The 20,939-nt window shown below is 40.7% G+C and overlaps 1 protein-coding gene and 1 long non-coding RNA gene across 5 annotated transcripts in view; one reads left to right on the forward strand and one right to left on the reverse strand.

The window, feature by feature from the left end:
* Window positions 1–20,145, reverse strand: part of LOC104973153 (uncharacterized) — a 77,449-nt gene extending 57,304 nt beyond the window's left edge. Inside the window, exons 1-2 of the long non-coding RNA XR_809296.4 lie at window positions 19,742–20,145; window positions 15,623–15,727 (exon numbers count right to left, since the gene is read on the reverse strand). This is a non-coding gene — a long non-coding RNA (uncharacterized lncRNA). The remainder of the gene's footprint in view (window positions 1–15,622; window positions 15,728–19,741) is intronic.
* Window positions 1–20,939, forward strand: part of RORA (RAR related orphan receptor A) — an 809,950-nt gene that overhangs the window by 634,237 nt on the left and 154,774 nt on the right. The window lies entirely within an intron of this gene.

Raw genomic sequence — 20,939 nt, forward strand, 5'->3', positions numbered from 1 at the left:
TCAACTTTATGGACATGTTGTAGCTTTAAAAAAGATTAGGGTGGGAGGAGGCTGCCTCCTGGAGTGGAGCCTTCTCGTGTACTTGAGGGTACTGATCTCATGGGAGAAGGGAGTCCAGGTAGGGGGTACACATCAATGTCCTACTGTAAAAGAGTTTCAGAGGCTGTATTACCAAAATATATTCTTCAATAACGAAAAGTGGGGAGTTGTTCAGCCCAAGTTTTTTCTAAATTCCAGAGTAAGCCAAGTGGCTAATGACATAGTGAGGCATGTATGGGGTGAGAGATACCTAAACAGAAACACTATGCTTGTGGAAGATTCTTTTTTTTTTTTTACTTTACTTTATTGAAGTGTAGATGATTTACAATGGTGTGTTAATTTCTGCTATATAGTTAGTACAGTGAATCACTTGTATATATACACACTGTTTTTCATATCTTTTCCCTTATGGTTTATCACAGGATACTGAATATAGTTCCCCATGCTATACAGTAGGATCTTTTTCTTTATCCACTCATATAATAGTTTGCACCTGCTAGTCCCAGACTTCCAATACATCCCTCCCTCATCACATCTCCCTCTTGGCAACCACCAGTCTCTTCTCCATGTCTGTGATTCTATTTCTGTTTTGTAAATAAGCTCAACTGTGTCATGTTTGAGATTCCACATGTAAGTAATATCACATTGTATTAGTCTTTCTCTGTCTGATTTACTTCACTTAGTATGATAATCTCTAGGTCCATCCACGTGGCTGCAAGTGGCATTATTTTGTTCTTTTTATGGTCGAATAGTATTCCATGGTATATATGTACGACGTCTTCTTTATCCATTCATCTGCTGATGAATATTTAGGCTGTTTCTATATCTAGGCTATTGTGAATAGTGCTGCTATGAACGTCGGGGTGCATAGATCTTTTCAAATTGTAGTTTTGTTTGGCTATATGCTTAGGAATAGGATTGCTGGATCATGTGGCAGCTCTGTTCTTAGCTTTTTTGAAGAACCTCCATACTGTTCTCCATAGTAGCTGCACCAATTTACATTCCTATCAACAAGGTAGGAGGGTTTCCTTTTCTTCCCACCTTCTCCAGCATTTGTTATTTGTAGCTTTTGGTTTTCCTTAATGATGGACATTCTTGACTGGTGTGAGGTGGAACCTTATTGTAGTTTTGTTTTGCATTTCTCTTATAATTAGTGACAGTGAGCATCTTTTCACATGTATGTTGGCCATCTATATGTCTGTGAAAGACTCATTCTTGCTGCCATGTGGATAAACCTTACTGAGACCTTCTCCAGAGCAACATGGGTATTTATGTGATTTTAGGTTTGCTCATCCTTCAGACTTGCCTCTTCTGAAGATAGTAGCTTTTCAATCTTTTGCATCTCTGATGTGAAGTTGCACCATTTGGAGAATGGGACTTAAATTTTACCAAGTTCCAACTTACAGATTTTAAGAAGAAATCTCTGTATATTTACATGAAAAGGTGGGGACATAGTAACAATGACCAAAGTGTCAACATTTCCCTCTGTCTTGTGCTTGCTGCTGCTGCTGCTAAGTCACTTCAGTCGTGTATGACTCTGTGCGACCCCATAGATGACATCCCACCAGGCTTCCCCGTCCCTGGGATTCTCCAGGCAAGAACACTGGAGTGGGTTGCCTACTCCCCAGTCAAAACTCTTTTCTAGTTCTCCAAAAGTTTCTCTCTCTTCCCAAGGATAATATGCTTTGTTAGGGAGGATGCAGCTAGGAGCTGATATAGCATGTTGGGAAGACCTCAGGCATTAGAGGCAGAAAGACCCAGGTGTGAATCTTAGCTTTTCTATGTATTTATCGTGTGACTTTGGGAATCTCCAAGCCTCAATTTCCTAATCCATCAAATGGGGATTAAAAACACTATCCAAAGCATGAATGATGCCAAGAACTAAAAGGTAATAGGTTTATAAAACAAGAATATTGTTTGCAAGGGGTTGGCATCATTCTTCTTTTATTCTGGAAGATCATTTGCTTGAAAATTCAACTGTCTACCAAATCTGCCTCCCCAGGGACCAGCAGAAAATTTCGAGCTCTTTCTGAGCGGAAACCTCCACAAGGGTTCCACAAATAGCCTCTGTCATCTCCTGGTTTCATCCCACAAGAAGAGATGGTCTCCTCACAGGCATGTTCACACCATGAGGAAGCCTTCTCGCTCTCACTGTGTGTGTGTGTGTGTGTCTCTGTGTGTGTGTGTGTGTGTGTGTGTGTGTGTGTGTGTGTGTCTCTGTGTGTAATTTCTCTCTCTGGTTTTTGAGATATCTTCACCTCAAGGACAGAGTAGTGGTTTGGAAACAAATTCAAATCCGCATGCCTCCCCTCCCTGACGCTGGGGTTGGGATGCTCAGACCTTCTTTTCTGAAGATACGTGTGAGTAACCTGAAGTTGGAATGCCCTCCTGAGGTCAGTGTATAAAAGCCAGCAGCATAAATAGGAACTGAGACTGAAGTAAGCACCAGTGTTCTTGAACAACTTCAGTAGAGAAAGGCTTGTTTGATCCTCTCTAAACTTCCTGAAACCCAGCTGAATATTTGTTTGTTTTGTGGTGTGCTTAGAGCTCAGCTTTTTTTTTTTTTTTTATGCTTCGTAGTGCATGGCTGTTGGTTTCTCTGTTTAAAAAGAAAGTGCCTTTTCTCAGTAATGATGTTCGCATTCTGAACTCGGCGATACCCACTTCTAAAGGCTACTTCATCATAAAGATAAAGTTCTGCTAACTCTCAGGTCCCAAAAGATAAAGGATGTGGCCAGTTTACCCTGACTCGTGCTTACCTCCTGGAGTGTGTCATTCAGGGCACACACCTAAAAGCGTGTGAACAGAAAGTTTCTAGATTTATTTTCACATTGAAGATTGGATCCCACAAGGGGAAAACAACTTCAATGACTATGCAAAAATGGCAAAATAGCATTCTGACCTTTCATGTGCCAGAGAAACAAAGGCCAGGTTGAGGTGAGTTTGTGATTCTCTTGCTTTTTGAGGAACCTACTGGTAATTAGTACTATTGTTTATTATTTTAGTATTTGTGGAACCTCAAGGCCACAGATGCTCAGTCCAGATTAGACAAACAGCTCAAGAAAACACCCAGGGGCAAAGTAGGGGGCTCATTTGCAGAAAGCGATGGAGGCAAGCCTTTCCTTTTGCCCTCCTTTCTAGTAGATGTGTATCAACATCATAAAAACCAAAATATGATGTCAAGCTGACAACTCCTAAAGCAGAATGTTCTGAAGCTGAAAGAGCTCATAAGTGGCATGTCAGGGCTAAGGTGCTTGGCAGGGCTTTTGGATACATGTAGAGTCTTCTTCTATACCTTGTCTCCAAAATGTCCCCAGGTTTCTGGGTATCACAGGGCCCCTCAAAGTGTGTCACTTAAGGCCGTGACAGCAGTGGTCAGATCTCCTGCCTGTGGCCTGTGAACACAGGGGAAATTTGCCAGGTGTCAGATGCAAGAATCTTATATGCCATTTTTTTTTTCCTGGAAGCAACTGGAAACCAACTGAGTGACACTTAAGTCCTTCACCTGCTGCATTACTGTAGCCAGTGGGTGTGAGCCAAAGTGGTACTAAGAAGGGCCCTCATCTGAACAGCCGCAAGAGTTATGGACTCTGGCTCAGGGCGGAATGTTATACTATGTTCAGAGTCATGGCAACTTGAACTTGGCAGCCGTATCTACTTCTGAGATTACGACTGCCTCACAGTCAAGTGCACCTGTGACGAGAGTTGACCTCGAAGTGGGATGTAGATTGAGAAACCTGTTTTATAACTAACAATTCATCTGAACTCCTTTAATAGCTAGATGCTAAAGTAGCCATTTAAATGTTGGAATTGCCTGACACTGCTTTCCATCCTCCATTTCTTGAATGTAAGATATATATGTAGAATCACCGAGAGTTCCTCTCCTCCCAAAAAAGAGAGGAGGTTCTTAGAACTAAAAGTATGTTTCCAGAATGTCTTTTGTTTCCATCATCCAAGTATGTAAAATGAACCTTATTTGAAACTGAGAACCCTCCATGAAGTATAAGTGCCCCGTGCAAAAGAGCTGTTTTTCAGAGGATTGTTAAACCCATATTTTGCGGCAGACATGTTTCAACATATTTGCCATTCTCAGAACATGCTACATTTCCTCTCATATGTCGTGATTAGCTGGTTTCTATGTTTATCTATAGCATGTGGTATTTTTCTATAACAGGGCTTCAGCATAAATTTTTACCCTAGCATATGGGAGATCAGTTACAATGCTTTGGCTTGAAAAAAATTTAATATTTTCAATAGCCGCATTTTCCTAAGAAGATGATCTATGCTACCCAAGGTTAAAATTCCAAAAATTCTTTTTGCAATTTCTTTTTTTTTGAATTTTTATTGAAGTATAGTTGAGTTACAATGTTCTGTTAATTTTAAGTGTATAGCAAAGTGAATAGTTTTATATAATATATATATATATATATCTCCACTCTTTTTTTAATTATTTTCCCATATAGGCCATTATAGAGTATTGAGTAGAGTTCCCTATTCTATACAGTAGGTTCTTATTATTTATTTATTTTATATATACTAGAGTGTATATTGGAGAAGGAAATGGCAACCCACTCCAGTATTCTTGCCTGGAAAATCCCATGGACGGAGGAGCCTGGCGGGCTACAGTCCATGGGGTCACAAAGAGTCGGACACAACTGAGAGTGTATATATCAATCCCAGTCTCCCAATTTACCCCCCTTCTCCTCCGTGGTGACTATAAGTTTGTTTCTATGTCTGTGATTCTGTTTGTTTTGTGAATAAGTTAATTTGTATCATTTTTTTTAAGACTTCACATAGAAATGATAACATATGAAATTTGTCTTTCTCTCTCTGACTTACTTCACTTAGTATGAAAATCTCTAGCCCCATCCATGTTGCTGCAAATGGCATTATTTTGTTCTTTTTTTCATTTTCTTCAAGTGATCTTTAAATACATCTGAGAAATTGTATTAATCCAATATCGACATAGTTAGGACATATATCATATTCTACTAACAGCAACCTTCTTTAATACGTGTGTATCTATTTAAGGTAGCATATGGTTTACTGCTTATCAAACTTCCTGTTTATCCTGACCTTCTTCAGGACTGTATTTGGAAGCCACCTTCATAGTCACTTGCACACACATGGGACACCGTCATGCTTTCAGCAGTGACTCCTCTCCCATCCTCCCTGTCCTCTTTCAGTCGGCCTCCTGTCAAGTTAGCCGATCAAAGTCAACATTACCTCTTCCCCTTTGGCCCATGTTCTCCCTTCTCCTTGTATAAGCCTTGGTGGCACCACAGCCATTAGCGCACCTGGCTGGGCACCTGCAATAGCTGTTCATTCTTCTACCTCCTCACCTGATCCCTATGGCTGACCCAACTGTCTCCTAGGGAGTGAGGCCACGGATTCTGAAGACAGCCTACAGAGGAGGCGCTGTGTAAATAATAGCCATCTTCTGGCCTGATCCCCTGGAGGAGGAATGGCAACCCACTCCAGTATTCTTGCCTGGAAAAATCCCATGGATTGAGGAGCCTGGAGGGCTACCGTCCATGGGGTCGCAAGAGAGTCGGGCATGACTGAGCACACATCCTATCCTTCTGGCCTGATTCTTTTCTCAATGACAAATACCACATGCGAAGTTTGTTTAGGGTATATAACTTTGGAATCTTTTCTTCTTTCTCCACAGTTTTGGTCTTTGAATATCCCTAGTATAGCAATGGCCTCTGTGATTAAAACACACACACACAAAATGCAGTAGGAATAAGTTTTTCAAGGCAGTAACTCAATCCATTGTTTTGGTTTGTCTTTGTGTCCCTCCTGCCTTCTCACTGTTGCCTCGGGATCAGTTGTTCTTTTGCTCAATTGTTCAGCAAAAAAAAACCAAAAAACAAAAAAAACTGGCAATGAGGCTTCAGGCGCTGGCAGCAATGGAAACTGTGACTCTACTGAGGCCTCCAAGTGCTCAGAAGAGAGGTGGGCATTTACGAAGCCAGGCAGAGTTGGGGGGTCACCTGTGAAAGGCTTCACAAGCCCTTGTGTCTTCTGGCTCAGGGACCAGCCCCTATGGATTCATTCACAAACTCTGGTGTACTATCACTGAACCTTGTTTCTAAGAGTGGTTTGATAGTGCAGAGACTGAGATTAAAGTTTAAGGCATCATAATACATCTGAGGGGCTTCCCAAGTGGCTCAGTGGTGAAAAACCCACCTGCCAATGCAGGAGATGCAGGTTCGATTCCTGGGTCTAGAAGATCTGCTGGAGGAGGAAATGGCAACCCACTCCAGTATTCTTGCCTGGGAAATCCCATGGACAGAGGAGCCTGGCAGGCTACAGTCCTTTGGCTCACAGAGAGTAGGATGTGACTTAGCAACTAAACAACAACAATACATCTGAGCATAAAGGAAACATAAAGAAAGTCCTTGGAGTCAGGAAAACTGAGGCCAGTAGGTAGAAAACTGTACACATGAAGTTAACAGTAAGGGTCACAGAATGTACTGGAATAGAAGAAATAAGTATGAGGTCCATGCCTCAACCAGTACCACGGGAGCCATTTAGGATGAGAATAGTAGTCACAGTTTTTGCTAGACTCTTCTTCCAGGTCATCAACATTTCCTACCGCAGCCTACTGAGGCCAAAAATAAATATGGGGAGAAAAATCCTTTGCATGTATGAAGCACTTTGTATTTTCTGCCTCCTTCTCAATCCTTAATTAAGCTTTGTAGCCACCTTGTGAAGCCAGTCATTACCACAGGGTGAGGAGAGGGAGTCCCACAGGAGCTATGTGACTTGCCCAAGCATACAAGCTAGACAGGCCAGGCAGGGTGAGACTTCCCAGTTTCTGATGCCCACACCCCGTGTGCAATCCAGCCTCGTCACCCTGGGTCTTGGCTCAGGGGATAAACAAACAAGTGACTATTACATTGCCTTTACTTCTGGGAGCAATGGGTCCTTATTCAAAATAGGAACAAGGGGCAAGACAAATGGCGTCTAATAGCAAAGAGATGGAAAAGAGAGTGGTACTCTCTTTAGGGGCTTGGAGTTCTGCTCTTTCTGAAGTTGTGTGTCTACTTGTAAGATTCCCTTTCTTACTTATATCACCAGGTTGTATTCTGTAAATGACCCATATGTCTTGCTGGGCTGGGGGGATTCAAAAGTGGTACCATGTGGTCTACTTGGTTGTATATAGGTTCAATCCCATGTGATATCATGTCATATATGGTGTACTAGAGAAAGATAATGTATGGAGAGAGATGGAAATTCAGAGGAAGAAAATGTCCCTCCCTGGGCGTCAGGGAAGGCTTCACAGATAAGTGATATTTAAATAGAATCTAAAAAGATGAGTAGGTGTGTGCTAGTTGGAAACAAGGGAAAAGAGCATTTGGGCAACTGTGGTAGAGGTTTGATAAATCATGACTTCAGAATCCACCCCTGGATTCAAATCATGTTCCCTATTACCTACAGTCTAAAACTGAAATAGTAAGCTCAGCTCCCAACTGTGATGTCAAATAAGCTCTCTCTGCCCTTTGAGACAGCTCTTAATTCACTTTCCCTAGGTCACATGGAAAGCCAAGACCTTGTCGGATCTCTGAAAATTCTAAGGTTTGAGAGCATAAGATGGAGGCACCAGGGCTGTTTTCATGGGCACCTCTGGTGCTGAATTTCTGCTTTTCACTGATGCACTTCAGTTTATACAATGTCATCAGGTACATATATGTGGACATATTTGTGTATGTATATATACACACATATAGATCACATGCACATATATATACATAGACAGCATATTAAAAAGCAGAGACATTACTTTGCCAACAAAGGTCCGTCTAGTCAAAGCTATGGTTTTTCCAGTAGTCATGTATGGATGTGAGAGTTTGACCATAAAGAAAGCTGAGCACTGAAGAATTGATGCTTTTGAACTGTGGTGTTGGAGAAGACTCTTGAGAGTCCCTTGGACTGCAAGGAGATCCAACCAGTCCATCCTAAGGGAAATCAGTCCTGAATATTCATTGGAAAGACTGATGCTGAAGAGGAAACTCCAATACTTTGGCCACCTGATGTGAAGATCTGACTCATCTGAAAAGACCCTGATGCTGGGAAAGATTGAAGGCGGGAGGAGAAGGGGACGACAGAGGATTAGATGGTTGGATGGCATCACTGACTCAACGGACGTGACTTTGAGCAAGCTCTGGGAGATGGTGAAGGACAGGGAGGCCTGGAGTGCTGCAGTCCATGGGGACACAAAGAGTCGGACACAACTAAGTAACTGAACTGAACTGTACTGGTATGTGAATATGTATATAAAATCTACCCCTTACTTGATTAAAAATCTATTTTACTGGGGTATGGAGAAGATACTGACTACCAAGCAATAGATTTCTTTCACAGAAACACAAGTAACTTCAAATTCACCCTTAGTGACCTTGTTATTGAAGCCTTCCAGTAGCTGAAACACTGTAGTTTTTTGGGTTTTTTTTTTTTTCACTTTAGCCATTTGTCACATGTCCTTTGCTCTCGCCCTTTTGTCCTTTTTCCCACTCTGTATCTCTGTCTTTCTCTGCCTCTCTCTTACCCTAAGATCCCTAGTTATTCTTTCCTCCTTCTCCTTCTCCTCTCTCCTCCTTTACTCCACAGTCCTGCTCAGTTCAGTGAAGTCATCTATTGGTTCTTATTGCCCTCCTTGTCAAGGTCATGGCTTCTTAGTGGATTTTTTCTAAACAAAGACATTCCCTTTCCTAAGAGAAAGTTTGAATTATAGTGTTTATAATTTCCATCGTCTGTGACTCACCATATCTCTACACAGAGCATGGTCCCTGGCAATAAGCGGTCAGTCAATACATTTGTTCTATGAATTGATTAATCAATTAAATAGTACTTTGAAAAGGTCTGTCTTATCCTAGTGTTTGACTCTATTGTCATTCTGCCCTGAATGCTAGATACAAGGAAGCTTTGCTGTTACAGTAAGACAGGCCCATTGACTGCCCACTGCATGGTATTATCCACCCATCACGGAAGCCTGGCTAAATATCCCGAAGGCCAAGTTTGTTAAACAAAATGGTTATTTGGTAAGGCCTGCAAAAGGGCCAAGGGTGGAAGGACACACACCAGTTGAAGCACAGGATTTGTGTCTCAGGAAAGAGGAAGAAAGAAGCGTGGGAATAGGAAAGCACAGCAGTAGCATTTTTTTCTTTAAAGAAGAGATCAACTAGCAGCTGTGACATCTTGGGAGTAAGGCTATGCATTCACCAAGTTGCTGCATTTTTGTAAGTTTTAGATATATTGTAGTATTTTTTTTTAAGTCCATCACTGTAAAAGGAAAAAAAAAATCCCATATAAAAGATGGCAACTGAAAATGAAGTTGCCTTTGCTAACAAAGAGACATTTCAAAATATGATGCTCTTCCAAAAGAGAGGGCCTGTAGCCCCCCAAAACAGGATCCTGCTCCCAGGGAATTTTATCAGCAAGAGGCAAAAACCTCGTTTCACAAGAAATCTTTGTTGCTGGTAGTCTTTGTCTCTTACAAAGACTCTTGTAATGTGATTAAATCATTACAGGCCCATGATAAAAACTCCCATACCTGTCCACTGGGTGTTCCCAGCTCTTAAAAATCCTTGATGAGGGGCTTCCCTGGTGGTCTTGTGGTTAGAAATCTGCCTTTGAGTGCAGGAGAGATCGGTTCGATCTGTTTTCCAGGAAAATCCCACATGCCACGGGGAAACAGAACCCATGTTCTTCAACTACTGAGCCCACATGTTGTGGAGCCCACGCTCCACAAGAGAAGCCACTGCCCCCCACCACTAGAGCGTAGCTCTGCTCACTGCAACTAGAGAAAGCCCATCAGCACTGAAGAGCCAGTGCAGCCACAAATACAAACAAATACATATATTTTTAAACTCTTGGTAAAATCATCCTCTTCTCCCTCCCTCATCCGCCATCTACAGGGAACCTTGCAAAGGGCTCTAAGGAATTTTCTCAAACTAGTCCTGTCCCCCAGTCATTTTCAAAGCAGTGTGAAACTAGTTTTTCAAAATGAATCATTTAAGAAGAAGAAAAAAAATTCCTGATGGCTTCCCATGTTATTCTAGTAACTTCCCAGGAAGGTGAGAGAAACATACAGATATTCGCACAGCCGCTTCGGTTACTAATAAGTCTCAGAGAAGCCCGTGTCATGAGATTCTGTCCAAGAGGCCACACACTGTCCTGAACCTTCCTTCTCGTTTTTTTTTGTTTGTTTTTTCCCATTCTAGAAGAGTCAGCAAATGATTTCACACCTTTTTGTTTAGCTGCAAAAAGACAGTAACTTCCCTCAGGGCTGCCTCTGTGGGTTCCAAAAATACAATGGGTTCATTTTCATGCTAAGTGTGCAAAGGCTCATAGAGGTTGCTAATGAAAGGCAAGGAAGGAAAGAAAGGAGAAAAGAGGGGACAGGCTGGGGGATGTCCCTGACGGGGGCAGAGGGTCAGCTTCTGCCTAGAGTTACCATTCCCCCTCCCCACCACCACCCCACCCCACCCCCAACTACGCCAGAAGAGAGAGGAAAAGCCCAACAGATAGCTCTTAAGCTGCAAATTAAAAGGCGATCTAATTCAACCCTTAAACTCTTCGGCTTGATCTTCTATCCCTAAACCCAGGGTTATTTTTGGAACACACGCTATCGTTCACCAAGAAGAGGAGTCGCCTGCTTCAGCCTTCCAGATAAGAAATCTCTTGGGTAGGAAAAATAGCCAGTAACTTGCTTCCAGGTCAAAAAGTAAAACCGTGGGTCTATGAGATTCTAGCTTTACTTTTGAAATTCAAAATCTCCTGGGCCTAAATTATTAACCATAACAGACTCATCACGTCCTCAACATTACATACTAGAAAGAACACTATATGATGCAAATCACACCATATCAGGCTCAACTAGCAAGCCAGGAATTTGTGAAATGAGCTCCAGGAGAACTTGCCCATCTATAATTAGGAGGATTTTTGTAGGGCACTGCTGATAGTGGTCTGCCTGTTTAAAAGATAAACATCCAGCGGTGGCACCTGTTCACTGTATTTCTAAGCAGGCCATTGGGCAGACTGACTGTTAGAGATTCCTTCCATGGTTATTGTCGTTCGGTGGCTAAGTAGTGTCCAACTCTTTGCAACCCCATGAACTGCAGCATGCCAGGTTCCCTGTCCTCTATCTCCTTGAGTTTGCTCAAACTTATATCCATTGAGTCAGTGATGCCATCCAACCATCTTATCTTCTGTCGCCCCCTTCTCCTCTTCCCCTCAGTCTTTCCCAGAACAGGGTCTTTTCCAAAGAATCAGCTCTTCACATCAGGTGGCCAAAGTACTGGATCTTCAGCATCAGTCCTTCCAATGCCTATCCAGGGTTGATTTCTTTTAGGATTGACTGACCATCAATCCTTCATTGATGGCACCAAAGTCTGCCTCCCAGTAGCTTCTACTAGTCAGTTCTAGACTTGTCCTAGGGCATATACAGCATAACATCTTTTCATTAGAAACCTTCAAATATTTGACAACTATCAGACTTCGGTTCAATTAGGCCTAATTTCAATTAGTCCTTCCTATTTTGTTCCTCTGCCAGAGTTTCCAGTTCCTTCCCTAGGATTGATCCAGTTTGCACAGTGTCCCCCTTACAACCCAGCCCCAGAAGTGGAATGAATAACTCCCTGAACTGAACAACTATGCCATGGATGCAGCCTGTGCTCACCTGAGCCATTTCCTTTAGCAGATGTGATATGCTGTAGAATCACATCCCTTTCTAAGATCTGTGAATTACAGATATGCTAAGCCAACTGTAAATAGGATGATTGGGAAAACCTTAATGCTACTGAAAGAAACACAGCTTTTAAATAGTAGTTTAAGAGGATCCCTTCATATCCAAATACTTGACATGCAAATTATAAGTCCTTCCAAATTTTTCATTAAATCTCATACACAAAACGCTTTGACTGGGTAAACTAATATGAATAACTATATGTTGGATATTTGACAATTTCCTAACTACATTTCTTAAAAATTATTCTGTGATTCTGTCTTGCTGTTCGAGGAAACATAGACTCTTTAGAAACGGAAAGACACAGAAAGACTGTCAAATCCAGTCACAAACTTTTAGGAAGTTATTATCCCATTTTACATATTTATTCAGAATTCATTCACCACGTGCTGACTGAGTGTTCCGTTTATTCAGAGGTAAAAAGTATAGTCCTCTTCTTTCATGAAGTTCACATCCCTAGTGGGGGAATCAGAGAAGCCAAATGTAAAATAATTTCATTTAGTGATAAGTGTTATGAAAAAACAAAATGAAATAGAGCTGTGATAGAGACTTGACCAGGGATGAAAAATTTTAGAAGGGAACGTGTGACCTAACTGTTGAGAAGGTTTCAGCCACAACAGAATACGGAAAGAACTTCTTCCAAGCTATGGAAATAGCACATACAAAGGGCCTGAGGTACAAATAAACATGAGGTGTTCTGGGGAGTTAAATTAGGCCAATATAGCTGGAAAATATTAATAAAAGAAGAAAGTGATGGCAGATGAAGTCAAAGAGGAAAGAGGTAGAAAGGGCTGGATCTCACGGAGCCTTGAAGGCTGTGATGAGGTTTGGATGTTAGTAAGAAGCCATTGGAGGGTTTCAGATAGGAGAATAGCATGGTTTAACATGCGGTTTTTGAAAGTTCTCTCTGCCTGTTCTGCAGTGATGGACTGTACAGGGTTTAGAAATAGAGAGCAAGTTGATAGAAAGCTGTTGACAATGGCCTTGGTGAGAGAGTTACTTGTACTAGCTTGGTAGCCCTGGGGTTGGGAAAAAAGGGACAAATTCTGGATATACTTTGAAAGTAGAAACAATAGGATTTGATAAGAGAAAAACAAGCTTTTTTTCTTTTCTGCTACTTCTGCTGCTAAGTCACTTCAGTCGTGTCCAACTCTGTGTGACCCCATAGACGGCAGCCCACCAGGCACCCCCGTCCCTGGGATTCTCCAGGCAAGGACACTGGAGGGGGTTGCCATTTCCTTCTCCAATGCATAAAAGTGAAAAGTGAAAGTGAAGTCGCTCAGTCATGTCCGACTCTTAGTGACCCCATGGACTGCAGCCTACTAGGCTCCTCCATCCATGGGATTTTCCAGGCAAGAGTACTGGAGTGGGGTGCCATTGCCTTCTCCATTTTTCTTTTCAGGGAAGCTTAAATTATTTGCCTCAATTGGGATAAGGAGACAGGCACCAACACAAGTTAATCGATTAGTAGTACCATCTACTTTTTAAAACAAGTTATTGGTGTATAATTGCTTTACAATGTTGCGCTAGTTTCTGCTGCACAACAGAGTGAATCAGCTATATGTATACTTATAGCTGCTCCCTCTTAAGCATCTCTCCCACCCTCCCCCCAGCATCGCAGCCCTCTAGGTCATCACAGAGCACTGAGCTGGGCTCCCTGTGCTATATATACAGCAGCTTCCTGCCAGGTATCTATTTTACATATGCCTTGTACTTTAATCCTAATGTTAATCCTAGTAAGACCATGAGATATTATTTTACCTAATATTTTATGTATTAGGATTCTGAAGCTCAAAAAAGTTGCTGCTAAGACGCTTCAGTCGTGTCCAACTCTGTGTGACCCCATAGACGGCAGCCCACCAGACTCCACCGTCCCTGGGATTCTCCAGGCAAGGACACTGGAGGGGGTTGCCATTGCCTTCTCCAATGCATGAAAGTGAAAAGTGAGGGTGAAGTCGCTCAGTCGTGTCCGACCCTCAGCGACCCCATGGACTGCAGCCTTCTAGGCTCCTCCATCCATGGGATTTTCCAGGCAAGAGTACTGGAGTGGGGTGCCCTTGCCTTCTCCATCAGAGAAGTTAAGTAACTCCAAATCAAACAGAAGTTTAGATTAAGCCAAGATTTAAGCTCAGGACCATCTGATGCCATATTTCATAACCTCATGTCCTTTTCCCACGTTGCTTCCAAAGCAGTACTAGAGGAGGAACTTGAACACAGACCCCAGGGGAAGCACTCCTTCTGTCCATCTTTTCTTCCAAGTTATCACTGTTTAATGAGATTTTAAGCCAATACCATCCTTTGCTTTACATCCTCCCCTACAGTGTGTCCTTATATATTTAACCAAAACCTAGATTCCTTTCTCCCCACAACACCCAGGTCAGGGCCATTTCTTCTCTATGCATTTTAACAGAGACAAAAGCCCCGTGCCGGCTTCTCTTCCAGAGGAGCTGTAGCTGGAAGTTGCTTGTGCAACCCGATGACAACTCATCTATATTTAGCAGAAAAAGTGGTGACAAGGATTTGTCCAGCTCAATTTTTTTTACACTTTCAATGTTCAGAATCTCACAGACAGCGTCCTGAAAGGCACATTGGCCCTGACAGTATCTGAGTTGAAAGAAGCTTCCTCCATCTCCCTGGGTTATCCATCAGAAGCCTCATTCCAAGAAATTACATGGACATCCATGGTAGAGCAAACACCTTCCATGCCCAACACTCCCCATGCCCCCAAAATGAAGAGCTACTGGTTCTGTGGGTGTTTTGATGGCTTTTAAGTGTGACTCTAAGATAGGAAAACAAGCATAAAATGTTTAAGGGGGAAATGGACTATTACCTAATTGTTTATGTGTTGAAGAGATATGTACGGCACTTGATTTTTATTTCTTTTCAATGTGCCATGGAAAAGAAATACCGAGTGCAGCTTATGGTTTAAGAACAAAGATAAACTTGCTTTGGGGGGGGCGGGTGCGGGGGCGGGTGTGTGAAAATATTACACCAGGTATTCTGAAGTGCTTACAACAACTAAATGATTGCCACCACAGAGGCTGACTAGCATTTATGCTTAAAGTGACTAATTTTAGGCTGAAGCGAAGTTTTAAGTTTTCTCAAGTGAAACAAAACCAGATATCATATATTGTCCATGACTCTGACCCCCATCACTGTTGGTCAACCAGAAAGAATTATCTACTAATGAAAAGGCAGAACAATTAAGAGCTAAGAGGAAAGTAGAGACCATTAAAGAAAAATGGAAAATTTTAAGACAGTAAAAGAGCTCCAATTGTATCACAAAAAGGGAAATTACAAGGAAAATAAATTGTAGCGGGTCAGTGCTTACTGATAGTCTTCTACTTTTTAACATGCAAGATGTATCAATCCTTGGTTGTCAAGAGGAAAAAAAAAAAGCTACTGCAAAAGAATTCCTATTAGCTTTAGATATAGAAATTTTAAGAGGTAGTTTTTCATTCCTTCTTCCAGTCCCAAACCTCTCTTTGGGTTAAATCTTATTCAGAGGAAAAGCACTTGGTTTAGAAATGTCCTTTCTCATTTTCACAAAATCTGTTCTAATGAGATGAGTTTTAGTGTTGCTGTGTCTATTAAGAAAAGAGGTGAAGAAACAGAAAATACACTTTTGGTACTATTGCACTTGTTGGGACTAAGGCTTCCAGTACTATATTTTCAGAAGTTAATCAACAGACCATTATGAAGGGGGAAAAAATGCAATTTGAGAGGAAATGAAAATATAATGAAATTAAAGAAGAAAAATTCAACTATAACTCTGTCATCCTAAGATACTCACTGTTAAGCCTTAAAAACAAAAAATTATTTGGCACATACCTTATAGAAACCTAGCAGGACCACCGGGCTTTCTCTCATTTTTCATTTTGTGACAGTTTCTGGCAATTTTCTGCAGATACATGGGTAGAAATCTTTACTGGTGCCCTAGAAGCAGAGATGATCTTTCAACATTAAATGTCTTAGTCTCCTCAGTGGAAATTTTCTTCTCTTGAGATGAATAAAAAGATACGTAATTCTTCTTCTACATATTACTACTACTATGACTGTCAAGAAGCTAAGAAAGTCCTTTCTGATTTTCTGTGTCATAGCAGGAACTAACACTGTATCTTTTTCACCTAAGACCCAAACCTGTAAAGGCAGCGATTGTCTTTCTCCAGTAATTTGAAACAGTCTTCTTTGTGCATCATCTTGGCCACCTTTTAAGTGGAAAGAGTCTAACGCAAAAGATAAAAGAACCTCAAAAAAGAAAAATCAGGGGTGGAGAAACTACTGGTAAGAGAATAAGCAAAGAAATCAGTAGAAAACTCTGAAATGTAATCTTGCATTTTTAAAAATAGTCTTGAATACATGTATAGAGAATACATATAAAAACTGTGGGGAAAAGAGTCAGTACGTGGTGCCAGGATGTTAGTTTATTAGGAAAAAAGGAATTTTTCCTCATGCCATGTAACAAATTAAGTTCTAGGTAGATTTAAGTAATACTATTTTTGAAAATTTTATTAAATAACTAGAAGAATGTCATTTCTGCATATTTATCTAGTCTAGATGGATAAAGTTTTTATATACATTAAAGCAATGGAAGAAATATCAGGGCAAAAGGCCAATAAATTGAAATATAGAGAAATATAAAATTTCTATACCTCAAAAATAATCATAAAAAAATCAGAAGGCAAAAGCAAACTGGTAAGAAGATATATTTTTTTTCAAAAATTGAGACACAAAGAAAGCTAATAACTGTGCTTTATAAAGTGTTATAGTAAATCAATGAGAAAATGGACAAAGATCATGAACTGATCATTCACAGATGAGAAAACACAAATAGCTAATTATATACTAAACAATCCTCAGCCTCACCAGCGAATACAAAGTTAAGTAACAGGGACATTACAAAATAGCAAAGATTTTAAAATGACATTAATCAATGCAGTCAGAGCTTCAGGAAGACATTAATGTACGGTATTAATGTAAATTGATATAACCTTCCTGGTAATATGTACTAGAGACTGGAAAAATTATATTCTTCATCCCATATTGCTGCTTCTGGTAGATTGCCCTAAGGAGATAATTTGAAGTGCTAAGATTTGTGCATACACACAAAATATTTATTTAAGTATACCCAAGATGTCTAATATTAGGAAAATTATCAATAAATTATGATATACTCATAGAAAATTATATTACCATTAGAATAATATTTAAAGAATGAATAATAGCATAAGAAAAACATTTTTGATCAATTGAACAAAAACATGGTATGTGAAATCCTGTGTAAGGAATGCTCAGCTATGTGAAGAAAAAAAGAGCATAGGAAAAAATACTGGAACCATTCCTAAATGTGCCTGCATGTGACTAATAAGATTTAGTCATGTTTGTGCATGCTTTTTGAAACTTCTGTATACATTCCAAACTTTCTACCATGTATATGTCTTAATTTTAGGAAGGAGAAATTGAACCTGAATGGGGTTCAGAGTATGCCACCCAAAACTTGCCACTCTGGCAAAAGGCTTATTTTGAACTGAAAACTACTGAGAAAAAACAGGCAGTAGACAAGCCCTGTGACCTCCCCATTACTACCAGGAAGAACGGGTAGTAACCTGATTCTTAACCACCAGAGACAACTCTAGACTCTTAACCAGCCCAGAAACTGCACCAGGGGAATCTACATAACAAACTTGGCTAAAATAATCTTTATTTTCCATTGGTTCCCCCCATGTATTTACCTTCCTACTGTTTACCACCCTTGGAAATCTAAAACCCTTCTCCTTTGTATTGTCACTTCTCTATAAATTTATTGTTCTTTCCTAAGATGCCATAGGATATTTAGAATGCTTCTCAGGTGGCAGTAATGGTAAAGAACCCGCCTGCCAATGCAGGAGACACAAGAGACGAGGGTTTGATCCCTGGATTGGGAAGACCCCCTGGAGTCGGAAATGGCAACCTACTCTAGTATTCTTGCCTGGAGAACCCACAGAGGAGCCTGAGGGGTTTATAGTTCACAGGGTCACACAGAGTCGGACACAGCTGAAGCAACTGAGCACACAGGCACACAAGATGCCATAGAAGCTCAGCTTGTGACCATTCCTTTGAGTTTCTCATCACTGAGTATCCTATGTGTAGAGTTCAGAAACTTGTTATTCATCTGTCTTTTATCATTCTAATTTGTGGAACCCCAGCCATGAAGGAAGATGGGTACAGGAAAAATAATTATTTTCTTCCTCTATAAATTATCATAATAATTTTAAAAAGAATCAGTGGTAGGCATCTTTCTTCAGCAGTCTTAGATTGTGTTCTGCTTGAGAATAGAGACCACTGGATACTTCAGATCCATAAAGGTACTCTAGCTATTGTGAGTCAGTTTACTCCAAAGGGCAGATTGCTAGGTGATTTGTAAGGTGGCTACTTGCTCTTCTTCTCCTTCCTCAAGGTTTAGTTTCCTCTTCTCTTTCACCCACAAATGATCTAAATAAAAGCCAGGGAATACGAGCAGGACACCCCCCCACCACCACCTTTCCAAGAGTGGCAAGATGGGGTTGTTTTCCATCTGTCCTTTCCGGTCTGAGAAGAGAGACTTGAAAGGAATGAAAACACACATTTCCTACAGTGGAAAGGAGTGGTCTCTGTAAGGACCTCGGTGAACTTCTCTGCCCACCTTGTAGACCATTTCTAAATAGGCATAAACATGCTTCATCAGGGAGTTCATTTGCCAAACAGGCAAAGGGAAAGGTCAACCTAAAAAAGTTTATTTTGGTGTTTTAAAATGGTGACTCTTAAAGTGATAAACCCTGTGATCACTATCGCTATTAACAGCATTACAATCACAGCGAGAGCCGGGTCTGAAAATGCACTCAGTCATGCCAGAGTTAACTTGGGCAGAGGAAGGAAGATGAACAGGGTCAGTATTTTTCTCCGGCAAGTCCAAAGTGAGTTTGTTTGTTTGTTTAGTTGAAATTAAAAGCAAAATGCAGATTGTATTTTGTCCACCTCATTTACTCTAACGATTTTAAGCATGCTTCTTTCTGAGGAAATGGAGGGCCAAGTCTCTGATTCATTTCTATGAGACCACACAGGATCCCTGAATGAAAGTATCACTGCCCAAGAAGCTGTAGATGTTTTTGGAAAGCTTTATAGCTGGCTCTTTTCCCTTTAAATCTTGTTGTTGTATTCTGATTGCAGAAAGCATATTTTAAATGGATAGGGGCAAACGTAATTAAAATCTAAGTACACAGATTTGGGGTGTCTGGCCAGGAAAAAAATGTCAGTGATTACAACTTCCTCCAGTTTGATTATATTATTCATTGTGCTGTGTTTTCTTTATATCTAGAACCCAGGAATTAGGAAAATCTAGCTGTTTAATCTAATTTTCTTTGGATTCAAATCTCTCTTTTTTCCCCTCTTGCCAACAACAACAACCAAAACGTCTAATTTATTTGAGTCAGGACTAAAAGACATGATTCACCACCTTCCATTGCAGGGAATGCAGGTTCAATCCCTGGCCGGGGAGCTAAGATCCCAGCTGGTGCAGGGCAACTGAACCCACATGCCACAACTAGAGAAGCAATACACTGAGGACTCAGCACAGCCAAAAAAAATACACACACATATACTTCATTTGTTAAAAAAAAAAGTGATATTAAAAAAAGACATAATTCAGCCATATGCCACCATCACCCTAAGATTTCATGTTCACTCCCTGAAAATAAATAAAAATAGCACATTATCCTCACACTTGGTGGTTAGGAAGAGAAACACATGGGAAGGGTGGAAGCTAACAGCTCTCCTTACATTGCAACGTGAGGGCCACGGTTATTTGAACCCCTCCACCTGCCCCGAGGCAGCCCCCATGTGCAGAGTCCCAGCCGCAGCAGCTTGGCCCGGGTGACAGAAAACATTCAAAAGAAGTAGAGAGCCGGCCACACTCCATGGGGTTCATTAACTTACTTGTTGTGTAGGAGGGAACGATGTCTGAAGGGCTGCGCACTTGCTAACCAAAATGATCATCACTTAGAAACAGCAAGAAGTTAGATGTTTATCAAGTACCTGGAACCAGAGCTGACTTTCTGTGAAACATCAGTGTGGAATCCAAGCCAAAATCTCGCACTTCTATTTGGCTGAGCCTGAAAGAAGTCATCATGTCAGAATTTCTCAGTAAGGCAAATAACAAAGAGAGGGGAATGAAAACAAGCTGCTGTGGAAAAGGGCAGGGAGGAAAATACCTGCACTACAGTAGTTACAGAAGAGCTGAGATTGAGAGGCTAAAAAACAAAAAAAGTTGGGTGCATTTCTCTCAGAAAGACAAATGTCTCAAACACAGAAGGGGTATTGAGTTTCTCAGGTAGGTCAGGAAGAAGACGGTGGTTAACCGGGTAAGCTTAATTGTGGGCTTCCCTGATAGCTCAGTTGGTAAAGAATCCACCTGCAATGCAGGAGACCCCAGTTCAATCCCTGAATTGGGAAGATCTGCTGGAGAAGGGGTAGGCTACCCACTCCAGTATTCTGGCCTAGAGAATTCTGTGGACTGTATAGTCCATGGGGTTACAAAGAGTCGGATACGACTGAGCGACTTTCACTTTCAATTATGAGGTGATACTTAAAATTTGGATTGAAGTTAGTTTCAATGGAAGTGCATGTATTTTTTATCTTTTGTTTTTACTTAATATGAAAGTAATAAACAATTATTTTACTTATGAAAGTGCCATCATCACAGGAAAATATAATGTACAAAAGGCCCTCTATCCCACTGCCCTAAAGCAGAGATTATCATTTGTTAAAATGAGGGGTAAAAATATTTTTCACATGATTTGTAGTATATGTTTTAAAATAAAGCTATGGTTATAAAGTGAGAAATATTTTTATGATAATATCAATTTTATCAAGCAAATATATAGAATCAAAAGACACCAAGTAACCCTATAACTAGAAAAATAAAAGTGTATCAAAATATTTTAAAAGTTGGGGGTATTCTTCATGTTTTTGAACATATGCTAATGTATATTTCAGTGTGTGTGTTGTGAGTTCAGGGTCTACTACTTTGACTCCAAGAGACCCCAAAAAGTTTCCAACTTTCCAGCATGGGGAGAAGGAAAGAATATCTGAAGATCATGGGTAAATAATACTTTGAATGTCTCTGCGGCTTATG

The sequence above is a fragment of the Bos taurus genome, chromosome 10, assembly GCF_002263795.3.
Source record: "Bos taurus isolate L1 Dominette 01449 registration number 42190680 breed Hereford chromosome 10, ARS-UCD2.0, whole genome shotgun sequence".
Taxonomy (NCBI): Eukaryota; Metazoa; Chordata; class Mammalia; order Artiodactyla; family Bovidae; genus Bos; species Bos taurus.